The sequence below is a fragment of the Solanum dulcamara genome, chromosome 8 (assembly GCF_947179165.1).
Source record: "Solanum dulcamara chromosome 8, daSolDulc1.2, whole genome shotgun sequence".
Lineage (NCBI taxonomy): Eukaryota > Viridiplantae > Streptophyta > Magnoliopsida > Solanales > Solanaceae > Solanum > Solanum dulcamara.
In genome coordinates this window covers 38797449-38817059 of record NC_077244.1, presented here as the reverse complement: position 1 = coordinate 38817059, position 19611 = coordinate 38797449, and positions in this window count along the sequence as shown.

Genomic DNA, 19611 nt, shown 5'->3' with positions numbered 1-19611 from the left:
TCTCAACCCACCGAGACAAGTCAGCCTAAAACTCAACGGAAAGTAAATGCGGAAGTAATTGAGATAAAACAAGGTTTAACTTAGTCAAAAACAAATAAATAATCTCCAAAATCCCCCAAGACTGGTTGTCACGTATACAAGCCACTAATATATTATCGAAGTACGAAAGAAAATACAGTCACAATGTCTTTGTCTCTAGAGTAGGACTAAAACATAATAAAAGAGTAAGAGGTGTCCACTAGATGGATGTAACAGCTACCTCAACACTCGAAATTGATAACCTCGGCTGTAGTGGAAAATAGTATAAGATCAAGCAGGTCCGGGCTCACAACCTACACAAGTGTGGAAGCAAAGGGTGAGTACCAAAAAACACGGTACTCAGCAAGTGGATAGCTAAAACTAAGCAAAGCTTAATAGATACAAGTACTCCTGTCTTCCCAACCGAACCTCCTTAACTACAACCTGCATAAAATCAGCCCAACTCTACACTTGTACAATAACAACAGTAATACAGTCCACAAATACTCATCAATAGTCTCGTCAATGAATCATACCAAGTCAAGTTCAGCATACAGAGCAATATAGGGGTAAACACAAAGTCACAAATATCAGAAAGGTGCAATGCAGTGCAATGAACTGATGCATGTCTGTCCTATCGGTACACATCCACTGAATCACAGTCCGGAACCCATGGGGGACATTTCTGTCCATGTAACCTGCCACAGAGCGTGTGGCCTGTCCCCTCAATACATATATCCTGCCACGGAGCGTGTAGCCCGACCCCTTTATTTCATAATACCTATCACGGAGCGTGTGGCCCGACCCCTTTGTTTCATAATATCTGCCACGGAGCGTGTGGCCCGACCCCTTTTGTTTCATATCATTTTCAATCTCAACACAATATGTCAGAACCAATGCAATCAATTTATGTTCATATAATTCACGATAATAATATGACAACAATCATAATTTTTCCTATCTCACATCAACATAGTCATTTCACATGTCCAAAATAAATCCACAATCATAACATATCAATTCCACCAATACATGTCATTAGATCACCATTTTCTACCCCTTATCTCCATTTTTTTAAGGTCAATCATATAGTCAATAATCCAGTCTAATTCTCATTACTTCCTAATACACATAACACAGAAATACAAGCATCTATAAGCTTAAACTGAGGTTTAGAAATTCACTTGCAGAGTACCGTATTGTTTGGTACTCACCCCTTGCTTCCACACTTGTGTAGGTTGTGAGCCCGGACCTGCTTGATCTTATACTATTTTCCACTACAGCCGAGGTTATCAATTTCGAGTGTTGAGGTAGCTGTTACATCCATCTAGCGGATACCTCTTACTCTTTTATTATGTTTTAGTCCTACTCTAGAGATAAAGACATTGTGACTGTATTTTCTTTCGTACTTCGATAATATATTAGTGACTTGTATACGTGACAACCAGTCTTGGGGGATTTTGGAGATTATTTATTTGTTTTTGACTAAGTTAAACCTTGTTTTATCTCAATTACTTTCGCATTTACTTTCCGTTGAGTTTTAGGCTGACTTGTCTTGGTGGGTTGAGATGAGTGCCATCACACCCGAATTTGGGTCGTGACAAAATGGTATCAGAGCCCCAAGTTCATAGGTCTCACGTGTATATAAGCCGAGTCTAAGTAGAGTCTTGAGGATCGGTACGGAGACGTCTGTACTTATCTTTGAGAGGCTATGAAGACTTTTAGGAAATATCTTCACCATTTGATTCTCTATCGTGTGTCCTTGATCCGATCTATCTATTGCCTCACTCCGTTCTCTCATATATAGTGGTGACTCTTGCCTAATTCTATATGCGTGTAGTTGAAATGTCATCACGTGGTCTAGATTTAATTTGGAGGCGGAAGTAATAAACTTATGGAAAGGGTGTATGGTGAGACTTGTAATGCACTGCGATTTTAAAGGAGTAAGTAAGGTTATGGTTCAATAATGTACTTTGAGGATATGGTATAGAAAGAGGAAAAATGGTTTGGAGGATTATATGATCGTCTTATATTTTTTTATAGTGGTTAAGCATCGAGAATGATGCTTGTTTGGCCTATCCAATGTTTGAAGTGGTTCTACAATTGAGAATGATATAATTGGGGGAATGACTATGTTGTGAGCACTGTGCCCTCAGAGACTACAGACCATGAAGTTCGTTGTGAGTGAATGAGTTACATAGTGTGTGATAAGGATGATTTTGCGCTAATTGAGATCAGAATTTCTATAACGGTTTGATAGAGTGGATGTATATCAGGAAGGGTTATTATAAGTCTACTACCGCGGTACTTGTGATTATTTGGTTAGGATTATGGGTTGTGTTGCTTCTGCTATTGACCTTACCTACTAAAGGGTGATATCGATTTTGACTAGAAACTGAAATGTGTTGGTAATATATGATAATTACGTAATGGATAGGAAGGTGTAGAATATCTAGGTATGATCTTTACGGTGGGTATGATGTATTCTAGTGGTGGATCTATCAAACTTTCATAGTGTGGTACTATTGGTATACAAAAACAAATACATCGATTATCAAGTGTGATTACTAACTATTTAAGGAGTTATCAGTTGTATCATCTTCTCATATGATGAGATTTGATGTTGCATTCATATTTGAAAAATTAACTAGTTTGTTACTACGGACGCTTGGGGTAAGCATTGTTTATAAGAAAGATCTTAGTGGTGGATTTTGGTATGATTAATGCATTTAGGTTGTGAAGTGTATCCCGAGAATTCTAAGTGAGGACTTGTAATTTAACTGTAAACTCCAAGGAAGTGGATCGATATCAGAATGATAAGCTTATGATTAAAGAAAGTAGTAGTGAGTATACTTGTGTGAAGGCAATTAAAATTTTTAGTGAGAGTGCGCATAAAATTGGGTTATTCCATTAGATTTGGTTGGTATAACTGGGTTTAAGGTGTCTTGTCGATTAAGAAGGTTGACTTCGAGATAATGGCAATGCTTATTGAGCATAACGGTAATAAGAATTTATGATGGATTATGATCCGGACACAACCATACTTTAAGGATTTTGGGTTAAATAGATCCAATATAATAATAATGACTTACAGTTATCTAAATTGCAATTTTCTACTATTTGATGAGTGGCGTGGTTGTATGAAAAGTCGTAGAATGTGTTACGACACCGCTCAAATAGAATTGAAAGAATCTAGAATCATAAATGAAAATAATTAGTAAAATGTAGTTTAGCCTTCGAAACAAGGCGAGAACAATTATATTTACTCTGATTGTAAGGGTCGAATGTATCTTCAGAGAGAGTGGAGAATTAAATTTAGTGAGACGTGGTTCTGTTTATTTTGCTCTGTTTATGATGGCAGTGTTATGTGTTATTCATATGGGTTAATAATTATTGGATAAGATTTGAGAAATAACTCTATAGGGGTTTGACTCGAGTGTGGTAATAAGTTCTTTTGTGGTTTCGAGTTTGGTAACTGGTATAATTAAATTTTATCGAAGGATACAATAAGATTAATGGATATGTGATCAATGATAGCTAAGATGCGTGAATTTATAAAGATCTTCAATGTATGAGCTAATATTGATAGATAATGGAATTGGGTTACATGGATGAAATTCGAAATTCAAGTTGTTCATTTTAAGTCTACATTATGGCGGTAGGTTTCGTTAAAGTATAGATCGACAAGATGAAAATTGATCGATCACATGGGGTACTGAGCAGTTGAAAGAACTTGTGCAGGGTTTGAATTATAGAGTTTATTGCTTTTGATCATTAAAAGGCCAAAGAAAGGGCTTCACTTAAAGTTTTGATTCAAAAGAATAAGATTGGTAAATGAGTTAGCAAAAGGAATAAGAGTCTGGTATATTAAATAGTTCAAGGTATTTGAAATTTGCTTCATGGAAAGCATCTAAGAAATGATAAAAAAATAAGACATCATCTGTAGAACTTTAGTTCAAAGTTGAAGATTGTACGAATTTTTGACCTTGTGTTCAGATATGACTATACAATGTCGATTGATTCGATACAGACTTATGAGGGATGTAACAATGACTTTTTTTAAGGTTTGGTTTTGATTTGAATGACAAATAGTGAGGTGTCGAAGATTATGTGTTTTATGTAAGGTTAAACTCTCAAATTATGGTAGGTGACTTATGGATGCACTACGAGATGACATATAGTTCTTCGTGGTTATTAAGGATATCGAATTGGATTGATACTACTCTGTTGATGGGTTATATGAACTATTGTGATGCGTTACATAGGCACTAGAGGGTAAATAGAGGCTATGTGCTCATAGTATATAGAATTATTCAGGTGACCAAGAATTTTTGTAAGTTTTGGTATGGGGAACAGACTGGTCGATTGTGGATAGCAAAAAAAAAATCAAAATCAAAGTGATGGAGTTAGATGAATGAAAATGTTTGATATAAGCACTATGAGAGAAGTATCTTGTGTTATTCGATCTTGATTTCGTACATTCTTATGTAACTATCTATTTTGTTTCGGACATGAGTTGAAGTATGATTCGCTGCCTATGCCCACACGTGTTTCTACTTCGGTGGATAGATCCCTAGTGGTTGATCGGTGTACCGATCCTGCGACATCCTTTTGGTAGGGTGGGATGCTTTTGCAAACTTGGTTATTTCAATTGTGATAGATTTGGTGTTATTAGGGATTGTTGAAATATAATAGTGATTTTACATGCATAATTCTTTTTATAAGAATTTGTAGAAGAGCTACCATGAATACTTATAGTTGTCCGACAGTCTTAAGGTTCAACTTTCGTCGGGGTCTCGTTCTGGCTATGTATGGTAGAATGTGGGGGGCCAATGGGTCTAGTGTTACCGCTCTTAAGAGTTGTTTACAATCACAACTACTGATATACCATTTTCAATAGTGTTATTGGAAGTTTTTTATGCTTGGATGTATCGCTCGCTAGGAGGGTATTCAATCATTTCATTCTTTGGGTTAGATAAATCATATTCTCCAGTAATAAGTACCTAATGCCTAAAGATCAGATTTGTATAGCTTAAGCTTGTGGGAAGCTTTGGTAGTGAGAATGGAATCTTAATAAGATCTGTGATAGTTTGTGCATTATGAATGTGGTGATTGATTCAGGTTCACTTCTGGTTGTAGCCGGTATGAGTCTAGAATTTTCTCGTGGTTATGTGATGAAAAATTGTCATGATGGTTATGATGGGATTTAGAGGGTTTCGGTTAAGGTTTGATTCATGGGTTAATATGTGACGTCTAAATTATCCCTAATTTATAGATTTGCCAAAGTTTGATTCGAAAGTTCAGTTCGTAGAAGTTGATTTTGATAGAATAGTCTTGATGAGGAGCTCACTTGAAGGAATGAAAACTGACTTTTGAAGATTATAACTCAGGCTTTTGGTACCGTTGGTTATTCTCCTTTCTCCTTCTTTATGTTTGAGGACGAACATGATTTTTAGTGATGGATAATGTAATGACCCATTAGGTTATTTTGAGAATGAGTCCTCCTCCTTTCATACGAGACCCTTCCCGTAAAATTTTAATGGGTTATTTGGACTATTCGGTAATTTTTGTTAATTAGTTGAGGGATAATTTTAGAGAATTAATTTAATTAATGGGCTAAAGTGTTAATTTATTTAATATCCTATACCACTTTTATTATATTTATTAAAATAGGTTAGTAGGGTTTGTAAATTTTAATACATAATTAATTTGAAAAAGGAAAAAAAAAAAAAAAAAGAGAAAAATAAATAAATTATATACATATAATCTGATGGCTTAATGCCATCAGATGTAACAATCAAGAAAGAACAGCGACGAGCGACGAACACTGGAGAAAAAAAATAATACGGAGGAAGAAAGAAAAGAAAGGGAAAAAGAAAAATAAAGGAGAAGAGAAAAATAGGGATTTTCATTCCAAAGCGTCAAGCTAATTATTCTCATCCTTTCCATTAAATTTTTATGCGAATATGAACATATTTTTAGGGTATATTGGTGGAGGAATAATGCTAAGATAAGAAAATATGACCCTAGGGTTCTTCACATAAAATCTTGATTTGGGGGTCGCATAACGATCCGTTTTAGCTGAAATTTGACATGTGAGTTTATTTTATCATGAGTGAATATAATCAAAAAGAAAATTTCAGATTTGACTTCAATGACATAGAATGAGTTAGTTTCCAAATTTTGATATATTGAGATAGATAATTAAATATTAGGTATATTATATTTTATGAATTCCATTAAATTATTATATTGGGCAAATTAGAACCTAACCCTAGGCTTGAAATTCAGAAAATATGGGAGTTGACATCTTAAGTGGCATCAAGATTAGGAACGTGATTATAGATTTGTGTGAGTTTTTGGGTCTAGGCTAGACATATGGTAATAAGGGTGTTGTTAGTTTCGAAAATCTTATTGTGATTATATGTTCATAATCTTATCTTAGCATTATTCCTCCACCAATATACCCTAAAAATATGTTCATAATCGCATAAAAATTTAATGGAAAGGATGAGAATAATTACCTTGACGCTTTGGAATGAAAATCCCTATTTTTCTCTTCTCCTTTATTTTTCTTTTTCCCTTTCTTTTCTTTCTTCCTCCGTATTATTTTTTTTCTCCAGTGTTCGTCGCTCGTCGCTGTTCTTTCTTGATTCTTACATCTGATGGCATTAAGCCATCAGATTATATGTATATAATTTATTTATTTTTCTCTTTTCTTTTTTTTTTCCTTTTTCAAATTAATTATGTATTAAAATTTACAAACCCTACTAACCTATTTTAATAAATATAATAAAAGTGGTATAGGATATTAAATAAATTAACACTTTAGCCCATTAATTAAATTAATTCTCTAAAATTATCCCTCAACTAATTAACAAAAATTACCGAATAGTCCAAATAACCCATTAAAATTTTACGGGAAGGGTCTCGTATGAAAGGAGGAGGACTCATTCTCAAAATAACCTAATGGGTCATTACATCAGTAACCAAATTTTAAATCAAATTTAGAGAAAATAATAGGATCATGCAGTCTATCTAGTAAATCTTTTTTATTCGGGATAGGATATCTAATCCATTTTAAAACTTTATTAAGAGGTTTATAATTAATAACTAATCTAGGTACACCTCTTTCTTGTTCATCATGCTTATTTATATAAAAAACAGTACAAGACCATGCAGAACTAGATTGTCTAATTAAATTCTTTTTTAATAAATTATCAATTTCAGTTTTGCACAATTCTAAATAATCGGCATTCATTTGACAAGGTCTAGCCTTTGTCAGAATATTTAATTCATCAAAGGAATTTTCATACGGTAAAGTAACAACATGTTTTTTCCTATTCCAAAAAGCACTAGGATGATCACCACAAATATTAAGAATAAACTGATTTTTTAATAAATCTATTTTTTATTGCAATTTAGGATTTTTTTTAAATAACATCTATTTCCATTAGACTAATTTCTTGTTTAATAAAATCTATCTGCTGATTTTTTAAAACCAATTTATCAACAATCTGATTAATAGTCTTAGTAAATGGTCTACTAATAAAATTCAATTGAAAATCTTTATTTTTATAAGTACCAATAATTTTATTATTATCCCACCATTTCAAGGGAAAGATAACATTCATAAATGACACACCTAAAATAATATGACAAGAAATATCTTCAACAATCATAAAATTTTGGGGCAAACAAACCCTATTGTTACACAAAAATGCTTTAGGCAGTTTATAACTTAATTTTATTTTACTATCATTAGCAGATTTTAAACAGTGAGTAGTTTTATGAAAATATCTAGAAGGAATAATTCCTTCTTGCACACAATTAACATCAGCACCACTATCAAATAAAGCAACAAATTCTTTCCTAAAATTATAATCTATCTGAAGAGTAATATTAGTATAAAATTTTTGTGAAGTGATAATACTAAGTTTTTGTAAAAATTCACTGTTATCATCAAGTCGAATATTTTTCAAAAAGGTTGCATCCTGATTGTCTAAATTAGTTTCTATCAAAATTTCTTTATTTTTTTCATCAGGTATATTAGCCTGTAAAAGTAAATCAAAAGTTCTTGCATCCTCTAAACTAGAAATTCTTTTGTCATAACTTTTGTTTTGATTTTTTAATTGAATAATCTCTTCTTTTAGAATACTAATTTCCTGTTGTAAATCAGAAGTAATAATTTCCTTAGAAATAAAATTTCTTTGATTCAAAATTTATTTCAAATCAGACATAGAATAATATGTAGGTTGTCTAATAATATCAATAGATCATTCTTCTACCTTAGTACTACTAGAACCTTCTTCAAAGATAGTATCAAAAATCTTATTTCTTAAGTCTTTATCTTTAACAATCTTCAACAACAACAATAACGACCTAGTGAAAATCCCACAATGTGGGGTCTGGGGAGTGTAAAGTGTACGCAGACCTGACTCCTACCAAGATAGGACGGCTGTTTCCGAGAGACCCTCAGCTTAGTAAAATCATATAAGATAAGAAAGAAGGTCAGATAGGAATAATGCGTTCAAAGCGATATAGAAAAGCAACATAAGGCAATCAAAGTACAGAAAGTAATGATAGTAATAAACAGCCGCCCTACCTTTCAAGGTGGGGGTTAGGTCTGCGTACACTCTACCCTCCTCAGACCCCACATTATGGGATTATACTAGGTTTGTTGTTGTTGTTGTTATTGTTGTTGTATCAGACCATAGGGAATTATAGTGCGCTAATACACCTACTAATAAGAGAGAATAACGAGACTATGAACTAGCCTTCTACCCTAATGTGGGTCCTACATACCCTCCTATCTAAGATCATGTCCTCGGTAAGTTGTAACTATACCATGTCCTGTCTAATCACCTCTCCCCAATATTTCTTCGGCCTACCCCTACCTCTTCTGAAACCATCCATGGCTAACCTCTCACACCTTTGCACTGGGGCATCTGTGTCTCTTCTCTTCACATGTCCAAACTATCTCAGTCGCATTTCCCGCATCTTGTCCTCCACCGAGTCCACTCCTACCTTGTCCCGAATAGCCTCATTTCTAATTCTGTCACTCTTGGTATGCCCACACATCCATATCAACATTCTCATTTTGGCAACTTTCATCTTTTGAATATGAGATACCTTAACTGACCAACACTCTGCCCCATATAACATAGCCGGTCTAACCACCACTTTGTAGAACTTGCCCTTAAGTTTTGGAGGCACCTTCTTGTCACATAGCACACCAGAAGCGAGCCTCCATTTCATCCACCCTGCCCCAATACGATGTGTGACATCCTCGTCAATCTCCCCGCTACCTTGCATAATAGACCCAAGGTACTTGAAACTACTTTTCTTTTGGATGGCCTCGTCACCAAGCCTAACTTCTGTGCCAACCTCCTAAGGTGTCTCACTGAACTTGCACTCTAAGTACTCTGTCTTGGTCCTACTCAGCTTAAACCCTTTAGACTCCAAGGTATGTCTCCAATCCTCCATCTTAGCGTTAACTCCACTATGAGTCTCATCGATCAAGACTATGTCATCCGCGAAAAGCATACACCATGGCACCTCACCCTGAATTTGTCGCGTTAATCTGTCCATCACCAAGGAAAATAAAAATGGACTAAGAGCTGATCCTTGATGCAACCCCATCACAACTAGGAAATGCTCTGAGTCACCTCCAACTGTCCTTACCCTAGTTTTGGCACCCTCATACATGTCCTTGATCACCCTAATATATTCCGCAGGTACACCTTTAGCCTCCAAACATCTCCATAGTATCTCTCATGGCACTTTATCGTAGGCTTTTTCTAGGTCGATGAATACCATATGTAGGTCCCTCTTCCTCTCCCTATACTGCTCCACCAGTCTCCTCATGAGATGGATGGCTTCTGTAATTGAGCGTCCCAGCATAAATTCGAACTGGTTCTCTGAAATAGACACGCCTCTCCTTATCCTCATCTCTACCACTGTTTCCCACACTTTCATAGTATGGCTTAAAAGCTTGATACCTCTATAATTGTTGCAACTCTGGATATCCCCCTTATTTTTTTATAGAGGGATCATTATGCTCGACCGCCATTCTTTGGGAATCGCTTCCGTCTTAAAGATGATATTAAATAACCTAGTCAACCACTCTAAACCTGCCAAGCTCGTGCTCTTCCAAAATTCCACAGGAACCTCATCAGGTCCGGTCGCTCTTCCCATGCGCATCCTATGAACAACACCCTTAACCTCCTCGACCGTAATACTCCTGCAACACCCAAAATCTTGAGGCCACCATGTATGTTCAAAATCTCCCAATACAATCTCTCGGTCTCCTTTCTCATTCAAGAGTTTATGGAAGTATGATTGTCATCTCTGTTTAATGAGGGTCTCGTCTACCAATACTTTTCCATGGTCATCCTTAATGCACTTCACTTGATCCACATCACGTGCCCTTATCTCCCGCGCCCTAGCTAGCCTGAATAATTTCCTATCCCCGCCTTTATCTTCTAGTTCAGCGTAAAGGCATTCAAAAGCTGCCATTTTTGCCCTCGCAACCGCCGACTTCGCCTCCTTCCTTGCTATCTTATAGAGTTCCCCATTCGTCAAATTCTCCACCTCATCCTTACTTTCTATCAACTTCACATATGCTATCTTCTTTGCTTCCACCTTCCTTTGCACTTCTCCATTCCACCACCAGTCCCCTCAATACCGGCTACGACTACCTGTCGAGACTCCCAACACTTCCCTTGCTACAACCCTAATACAATTAGCCATCCTATCCCACATACTGTTTGCATTACCGCTACTATCCCAAGCCCCCATATCATTCAATTTCTCTCCCATCTCCAAGGCACTAGCCGTGATCAAACTCTCCCATCTGATCCTAGGTCGGTCATCCCCGACCCTCCTCTTCCTCATCATCTTGATCCTTAAATACATCACCAAGAGCTTATGTCGAGTTGTAAGGTTGTCGATCGGGATGACCTTACAGTCTTTGCACAGACCTTTATCATCTTTTCTAAGGAGTAAATAATCTATCTGAGTCTTAGTCACCGAGCTACGGAAGGTTACCAAGTGGTCCTCCGTCTTCGGAAAGATCGAATTGGCTATCACCAACCCAAAAGCTCTTGCGAAATCCAAAAGTGAAACTCCTCCATTTCTGACCTTGAAGCCAAAGCCTCCATGCACATCATCATACCCTCCCGAAATAGACCCAATGTGCCCATTGAAATCCCACTCCTATGAAAAGCTTCTCAGTAGGCGTTATGCCTCCCACTAGCTCATCTAAATCCTTCCAAAAGTGCCTCTTATCCTCCTCGCTTAACTCCGCTTGTGGCGCATAAGCACTAATAAAGTTCAACGTGATCCCGTCAACAACCACCTTAATCGACATCATCCTATCAGTGACTCTCCTAACCGCCACCACCTGATCCCTTAAATCACTGTCTACTAAAATACCTACCCCATTCCTGTATTTTGATCTACCAGAGAACCAAAGCTTATACCCGTCTATCTCCTTAGCTTTAGAGCCTATCCATTTGGTCTCTTCACACAAGCTATATTAATCTTCCTTTTCTGTAGAATCTTAACTAGCTCTATGGATTTTCCTGTTAACGTCTCAATGTTCCAAGAACCTACTCTCAATTTAGACACTCCTTTATCCCACTTACCCCGCCTTACCATCGCCCCTGTCCCCATTCCCATCTCCGTCCCCATCCCCGAGCGAGAATATGACCCTAGTCTACCATCACTATCCAAAGCCATGAAGACCCGTATGAACTAATAAATTATTCAAATAAATTATTCAAAGGTCTAGTCAGTAAAATGTAACTGCAAGTGTATAGGCAAAGAATATATATAAAAAGGACAAAAGATGTGGAAATCGGAGGTACCAACTCTAGTCGAAAATGAACCTGACCCCTGCAAAAGATGAAAGAAAAAGAGAAGCAGAAGAGAAGCAACAACAACAACAACAATGTCACCTCTGTGAAAATGCAAAATTCTCTGGCGCCGACGGAAGGAGCCAAAACCTGCAAAAGATGAAAGTAACAGTGCCGGAGATTTCACCGGCGGTGATACAAGAAAAGAAATTTTGCAGATCTAGAGCAGATCTAAAGCCAATGGAAATGTGTATATATATAGAGATATAATGGTTCTCCACGATCAACAGAGAGTGGGAATAATCCAAGCCAAACCAAATTATTGGTAAAACGAAGCCCACTCCTGTCTTCTGTTTTACTCCGACGCCGGCGAAAGTAGTGATTTACTTTAATTAATCTTTTTAACAGTCTTCAAAATATCAAATATTTTATCATCATCAATAACAGAAATAGTCAGATCTTGAAAATTAGATAACAAATTATACAAATTATCATGTTTTTCACAAGGCAAACCCTTTTGACAGGGTACACATTCATTATCAGAAAAATATCTATTAGAATCCGAATATAAATCTTCATTTTATAAAACACGCACTTGATTATCAACAAAAGTAGAAGAATCAGAACTAGTTTTAGCAGTGTCAGAAGAAGAATACTCATGTTCAGAATTTAAAAGAATTTTGCACAAAGAATCTTTTAATTTATCATCGATATCCAATTGTTTAATCTTTTTCTGAGTTTTACACTCATTTGCATAATGACCAAATCTACCATATTTATGGCACTTAACATGCTTGTTATAATCTTTTTAACCAACTTTTTGTTTATACATTTCCTATATTTTTTTGGAAATTCTTTAAGATCTGATTTTGATAAATCTCTACGTTTAACCTTTCGAGGCTTTTTGTAAAATCTTTCAGTAGAGGGATGAAACTTCTTTTTTTGGATTTTAACAAGCATATCAATAGCAAATTGATCAAAAAATTCACCCAATTGTTGTTTTTCATTTAATCTATTTTTCTTAATATGATAATTAATTTTAATATCATTACAAACATTTAAACCTTCTTGAGTACAAACACTAATAATCTTTCCATATGTAAGCAATTCATAAGGAATCTTGACATTACTATCACGTAAACCTTTTCTAACACGTTCAGCAAAAATAGAAGGCAATCCATCAATAAATTTGGACTTCCAATGTTCATGACTACAATCATGCAATTCTATAACTCTACTAAGAAAAATATCTTTATACCATCTAAAATCAGATAATTGTCTACAACGTAAATTCTGTAAAGTAGTTCTAATTGTTTCAGCTTCATCAGTCCATCTACCACAAAAATGTTCAATCATTGTAGTGACTAGAGTATAAACATCATTAGACCTTGGTTGGCCTTCAGAAGTACTAATATCAGAAGTTTCATAAGCTAATTGACCAGCTATAGTAGGCACAATCTTGGTATTCATAATCGTAGTTCTTTGGTCTTGATTTAAAAAATTATCCCACCAGCCTTTTAATTGATCAGTAAAACCAGCAATAATCATAGAAGCAATATCTCTATCAGTATTTTTATTAACTTTGCAAATCGTGCTATACATTAACATTCTATGCACAGTAGTAAAAATTTGTTTGTCATTAAAACCATCAATATTTCATTCATTAATTTCTCGACTGTTATAACTTTTGTTAAAAATGTATTCCCATTCTTCATTTAAAACATCGACAGGAGTAGGCCTATTATAATAATACATTCGTTGAATAGGCTTATCAGCCCATTTAGTATTAATTCTACTCATAGAAAAATTATGTCTTGTCTGTTGGCTAATAAAGTCTTCTTCTTTTGCAGATAAAATTGGTTGAGGTTGCAAATCCAAATTAGTAACATGAGAAGATAAATTCATACTTTTTAATTTATCTCATAACATTTGTTCAATATCACCAGAAGATTCATTTTTAAAATTTTGTATTTCAGGAGGTGGTTGTAAAGTATTTTTTATAATTTTTTGTTCAACCTTTTCCTTATTCTTTTATGTAAAAGACTCAATTTTTTCATGTAAAATCTTAGTCTGTTTCAAATAATTATCTAGGTTTTATGTAAAGACATAATATGTTCACCAAAACACTCAAATAGTAATTAGCATAATTTTATTATTTTAAAATAAGATTAACATGTTCACAATTTAAAACAACATTTCTATTTTCAAATAGTTTGGAGAAAGCAGTAAAATTAATAGTTTTACCATTTTGACGAATATCAAAAGATTGCATCGGAGGTAAAGAAGAAATCACTATATCTCCAGAAGCAGATAAATGATATTCATGTTCAATAACAGATAAATATTGTCTTTCATAATTGATCATAAACCAAGGTACAAATGACAAAATAATATTTTTTTTAGCTAAATCAGCATAAAAATCATTTTATTTTTTTTCTTTCTAAACCTCATCATAACCATCAGGACAATCTTTCATCACATAACCACGAGAAAATTCTTGACTAATACCGGCTACAACCAGAAGTCAACCTTAATCAATCACCACACTCATAATGCACAGACTACCACAGATCTTGTTAAGATTCCATTCTCACTACCAAAGCTTCCCACGATCTTAAGCTATACAAATCTGATCTTTAGGCATTAGGTACTTATTACTGGAGAATATGATTTATCTAACCCAAAGAATGAAATGATTGAATACCCTCCTAGCGAGCGATACACCCAAGAATACAAAACTTCTAATAACACTATCAAAAATGGTAGATCAGTAGTTGTGATTGTAAACAACCCTTAAGAGCGGTAACACTAGACCCATTGGCCCCCTACATTCTACCATACCTAGCCAGAATGAGACCCCGATGAGAGTTGAATTTTTAAGACTGTCAGACAACTGTAAGTATTCATGGTAGCTCTTCTACAAATTCTTATAAAAAGAATTGTGCATGTAAATTCACATTATTATACTTCAACAATACCTAACAACACAAAATCTATCACAACTGAAATAACCAAGTTTGTAAAAGCATCCTACCCTACCAAAAGGATATCGCAGGATCGGTACACCGATCAACCACTAGGGATCCATCCACCGAAGTAGAAACACGTGTGGGCATAGACAGCAAATCATACTTCAACTCATGTCCGAAACAAAATAGATAGTTACATAAGAATGTACGAAATCAAGATCGAATAACACAATATACTTCTCTCATAGTGCTTATATCAAACATTTTCATTCATCTGACTCCATCACTTTGATTTTATTTTTTTGCTACCCACAATTGATCAATCTGTTCCCCATACCAAAACTTAGAGAAATTCTTGGTCACCTGAATAATTTTATATACTATGAGCACATAGCCTCTATTTATCCTCTAGTGCCTATGTAACGCATCACAATAGTTCGTATAACCCATCAACAGAGTAGTATCAATCCAATTCGATATACTTGATAACCATGAAGAACTATATCCCATTTTGTAGTGCTTCCATAAGTCACCTACCATAATTTGAGAGTCTAACCTTACATAAAACACATAATCTTCGACACCTCATTATTTTTCAATTAAACCAAAACCAACCCTTCAAAAAAGTCGTTGTTACATCCCTCATAAGTCTGTGTCGAACCAATCGACATTGTATAGTCATATCTGAAAACAAGGGCGAAAATTCGTACAATCTTCAACTTTGAACTAAGGATCTACACATGGTGTCTTATTTCTTATCATTTCTTAGATGTTTCCCATGAAGCAAATTCCAAATACCTTGAACTATTTAATATACCAGACTCTTATTCCTTTTGCTAACTCATTTACCAACCTTATTCTTCTGAATCAAAACTTTAAGTGAAGCCCTTTCTTAGGCCTTTTAATGATCAAAAGCAATAAACTCTGCAATCCAAACCCTGCACAAGTTCTTTCAACTTCTCAATACCCCATGTGATCGATCAATTTTCATCTTGCCAATCTATACTTTGATGAAACCTACCGCCATAATGTAGTCTTAAAATGAACAACTTGAATTTCAAATTTCATCAATGTAACCCAATCTCATTATTTATCAATATTAGCTCATACATTAAAGGATTTTATGAATTCACGTATCTTAGCTATCATTGATCACCTCTCCATTGATCTTATTGTATCCTTCGTTAAAATTAAATTATACCAGTTATCAAACTCAAAATCACAAAAGAACTTATTACCATGCTCGAGTCAAACGCCTATAGAGTTATTTCTCAAATCTTATCCAATAATCGTTAATCCATATGAATAACGCATAACACTGCCACCATAAATAGAGCAAAATAAACAGAACCACGTGTCACTAAATTTAATTCTCCACTCTCTCTGAAGATACATTCGGCTCTTACAACCAGAGTAAATATAATTGTTCTCTCCTTGTTTCGAAGGCTAAACTACATTTCACTAATTATTTTTATTTATGAATCTAGATTCTTTCAATTTTATCCAAGCGGTGTCTCAACACATTCTATGACTTTCCATACAACCATGCTACTCACCAAATAGTAAAAAAAATCGCAATTTAGATACCTGCAAGTCATTATTATCATATCGAATCTATTTAACCCAAAATTCTTAAAGTATGATTGTGTCTGTATCATAACCCATCACAAAATCTTATTACCGTTATGCTCAATAACCATTGTCATCATCTCGAAGTCAACCTTTTCAATTGACAAGACACCTTAAATCCAGTTATACCAACCAAATCTAATGTAATAACCCAATTTATACACACTCTCACTAAAAGATTTAATTGCCTTCACACAAGTATACTCACTGCTACTTTCTTTATCCATAAGCTTATCATTCTGTTATCGATCCACTCCTTTGGAGTTTACGGTTAAATTACAAGTCCTCACTTAGAATTTTAGGGATACACTTCACAACCTAAACGCATTAATCATACCAAAATCCACCACTAAGATCTTTCTTATAAACAATGCTTACCCTAGCGTCTGTAGTAACACACTAGTTGGATTTTCAAATGTGAATGCAACATCAAATCTCATCATATGAGAAGATGATACAATTGATAACTCCTTAAGTAGTTAGTAATCACACTTGATAATCGATGTATTGGTTTTTGTATACCAATAGTGTCACACCGTGAAAGCTTGATAGATCCACCACTAGAATACATCATACCTACTGTAAAGATCATACCTAGATAGTCTACACATTTCTATCCATTACGTAACTGTCATACATTACCAACACATTTCAGTCTCTAGTCAAAATCGATATCACCCTTCAGTAGGTAAGATCAATAGCAGAAGCAACACAACCTGTAATCCTAACCAAATAATCACAAGTACCGAGGTAGTAGACTTATAATAACCCTTCCTGATATACATCCATCCTATCAAATCGCTGTAGAAATTTTGATCTCGATTAGCGCAAAATCATTCTCATCACTCACTATGTAACTCATTCTTTCATGATGAACTTCACGGTCTGTAGTCTCTGAGGGCAATGCTCACAACATAGTCATTCCCCTAATTATACCATTCTCAATTGTAGAACCACTTCAAATATCAGGTAGGCCAAACAAGCATCATTCTCAATTCTTAACCACTATCCAGAAATATAAGACTCATATAATCCTCCATACCATTGTTCCTCTTCCTATACCATATCCTCAAATTACATTATTGAACCATAACCTTACTTACTTTTTTAAAATCGCCGTGCATTACAAATCTCACCATACACCCTTTTCATAAGTTTATTACTTCTATCTCCAAATTAGATCTAGACCACGTGATGACATTTCAACTACACACACATAGAATCAGGCAAGAGTCACCACTATATGTGAGAGAACGGAGTGAGGCAATAGAAAATAGATCAGATCAAGGACGCATGATAGAGAATCAAAAGGTGAAGATATTTCCTAAAAGTCCTCATAGCCTCTCGAAGATAAGTACAGACGTCTCCGTACCGATCCGCAAGACTCTACTTAAACTTGGCTTGTATACACGTGAGACCTATGAACCTGGGGCTCTGATACCATGTTTGTCACGACCCGAATCTGGGTGTGATGGCACTCATCTCAATCCACCGAGATAAGTCAGCCTAAAACTCAATGGAAAGTAAATGCCGAAGTAATTGAGATAAAGCAAGGTTTAACTTAGTCAAAAATAAATAAATAATCTCAAAATCCCCCAAGACTGGTTGTCACATATACAAGCCACTAATGTATTATCGAAGTACGAAAAGAAATACAGTCACAATGTCTTTGTCTCTAGAATAGGACTAAAACATAATAAAAGAGTAAGAGGTGTCCGTTAGATGGATGTAACAGCTACCTCAACACTCGGAATTGATAACCTCGACTGTAGTGGAAAACAGTAGAAGATCAAGCAGGTCCGGGCTCACAACCTACACAAGTGTGGAAGCAAGGGGTGAGTACCAAACAACACGGTACTCAGCAAGTGGATAGCTAAAACTAAGCAAAGCTTAATAGATACAAGTACTCCTTTCCTTCCAACCGAACCTCCTTAACTACAACCTGCATAAAATCAGCCCAACTCTACACTTGTACAATAACAACAACAATATAGTCCACGAATACTCATCAATAATCTCATCAATGAATCATATCAAGTCAAGTCAACATATACATATCAATGTAGGGATAAACACAAATTCACAAACATCAGAAAGGTGCAATGCAATGCAAGGAAATGATGCATGTCTGTCCTATCGGTACACATCCGCTGAATTACAGTCCGGAACCCATGGGGGACATTTATGTCCATGTAACCTGCCACGGAACGTGTGGCCCGTCCCCTTAATATATATATATCTTGCCACAGAGCGTGTGGCCCGACCCCTTTATTTCATAATACTTACCACGGAGCGTGTGGCCCGACCCCTTTGTTTCATGATACCTGCTACGGAGCGTGTGGCCCGACCCCTTTGTTTTATAATACCTGCCACGGAGCGTGTGGCCTGGCCCCTTTGTTTCATATCATTTTCAGTCTCAACACAATATGTCAGAACCAATGCAATCAATTCATGTTCATATAATTCACGATAATAACATGACAACAACAATAATTTTTCCTATCTCACATCAACATAGTAATTTCACATGCCCAAAATAAATCCATAATCACAACATATCAATTCCACCAATACATGTCATTAGATCACAATTTTCTACCCCTCATCTCCATTTTTAAGGTCAATCATATAGTCAATAACCCAGTCTAATTCTCATTACTCCCTAGTACACATAACACGGAAATACAAGCATCTACAAGCTTAAACTGAGGTTTAGAAATTCACTTGCCTTAATTAATCAAGCAATTACACCGGTACTTGAGCCTTCCCTTTTCGTTGGGTCTCCAAATCAATGTAATCTAGTCAAATAAATAACCACAATAAGATTTCGAATCTAACAACACCCATATTATTATATGTCTAGCCTAGATCCAAAACCTACCCAAATCTATAATCAAGTTCTTAATGTTGACGTCAAATAACATGTCAACTCTCATATTTCCAAATTTTAAGCCTAGGGTTAGGTTCTAATTTCCCCAATATCATAAATTTAATAGAATTCATAAAATATAATATACCTAATATTTAACTATCTATCTCAACATATCAAAATTCGGGAACTAACTTATTCTATGTCATTGAAGTCAAATCTGAAATTTTCTTTCCGATTATATTCACTCATGATAAAATAAACTCAC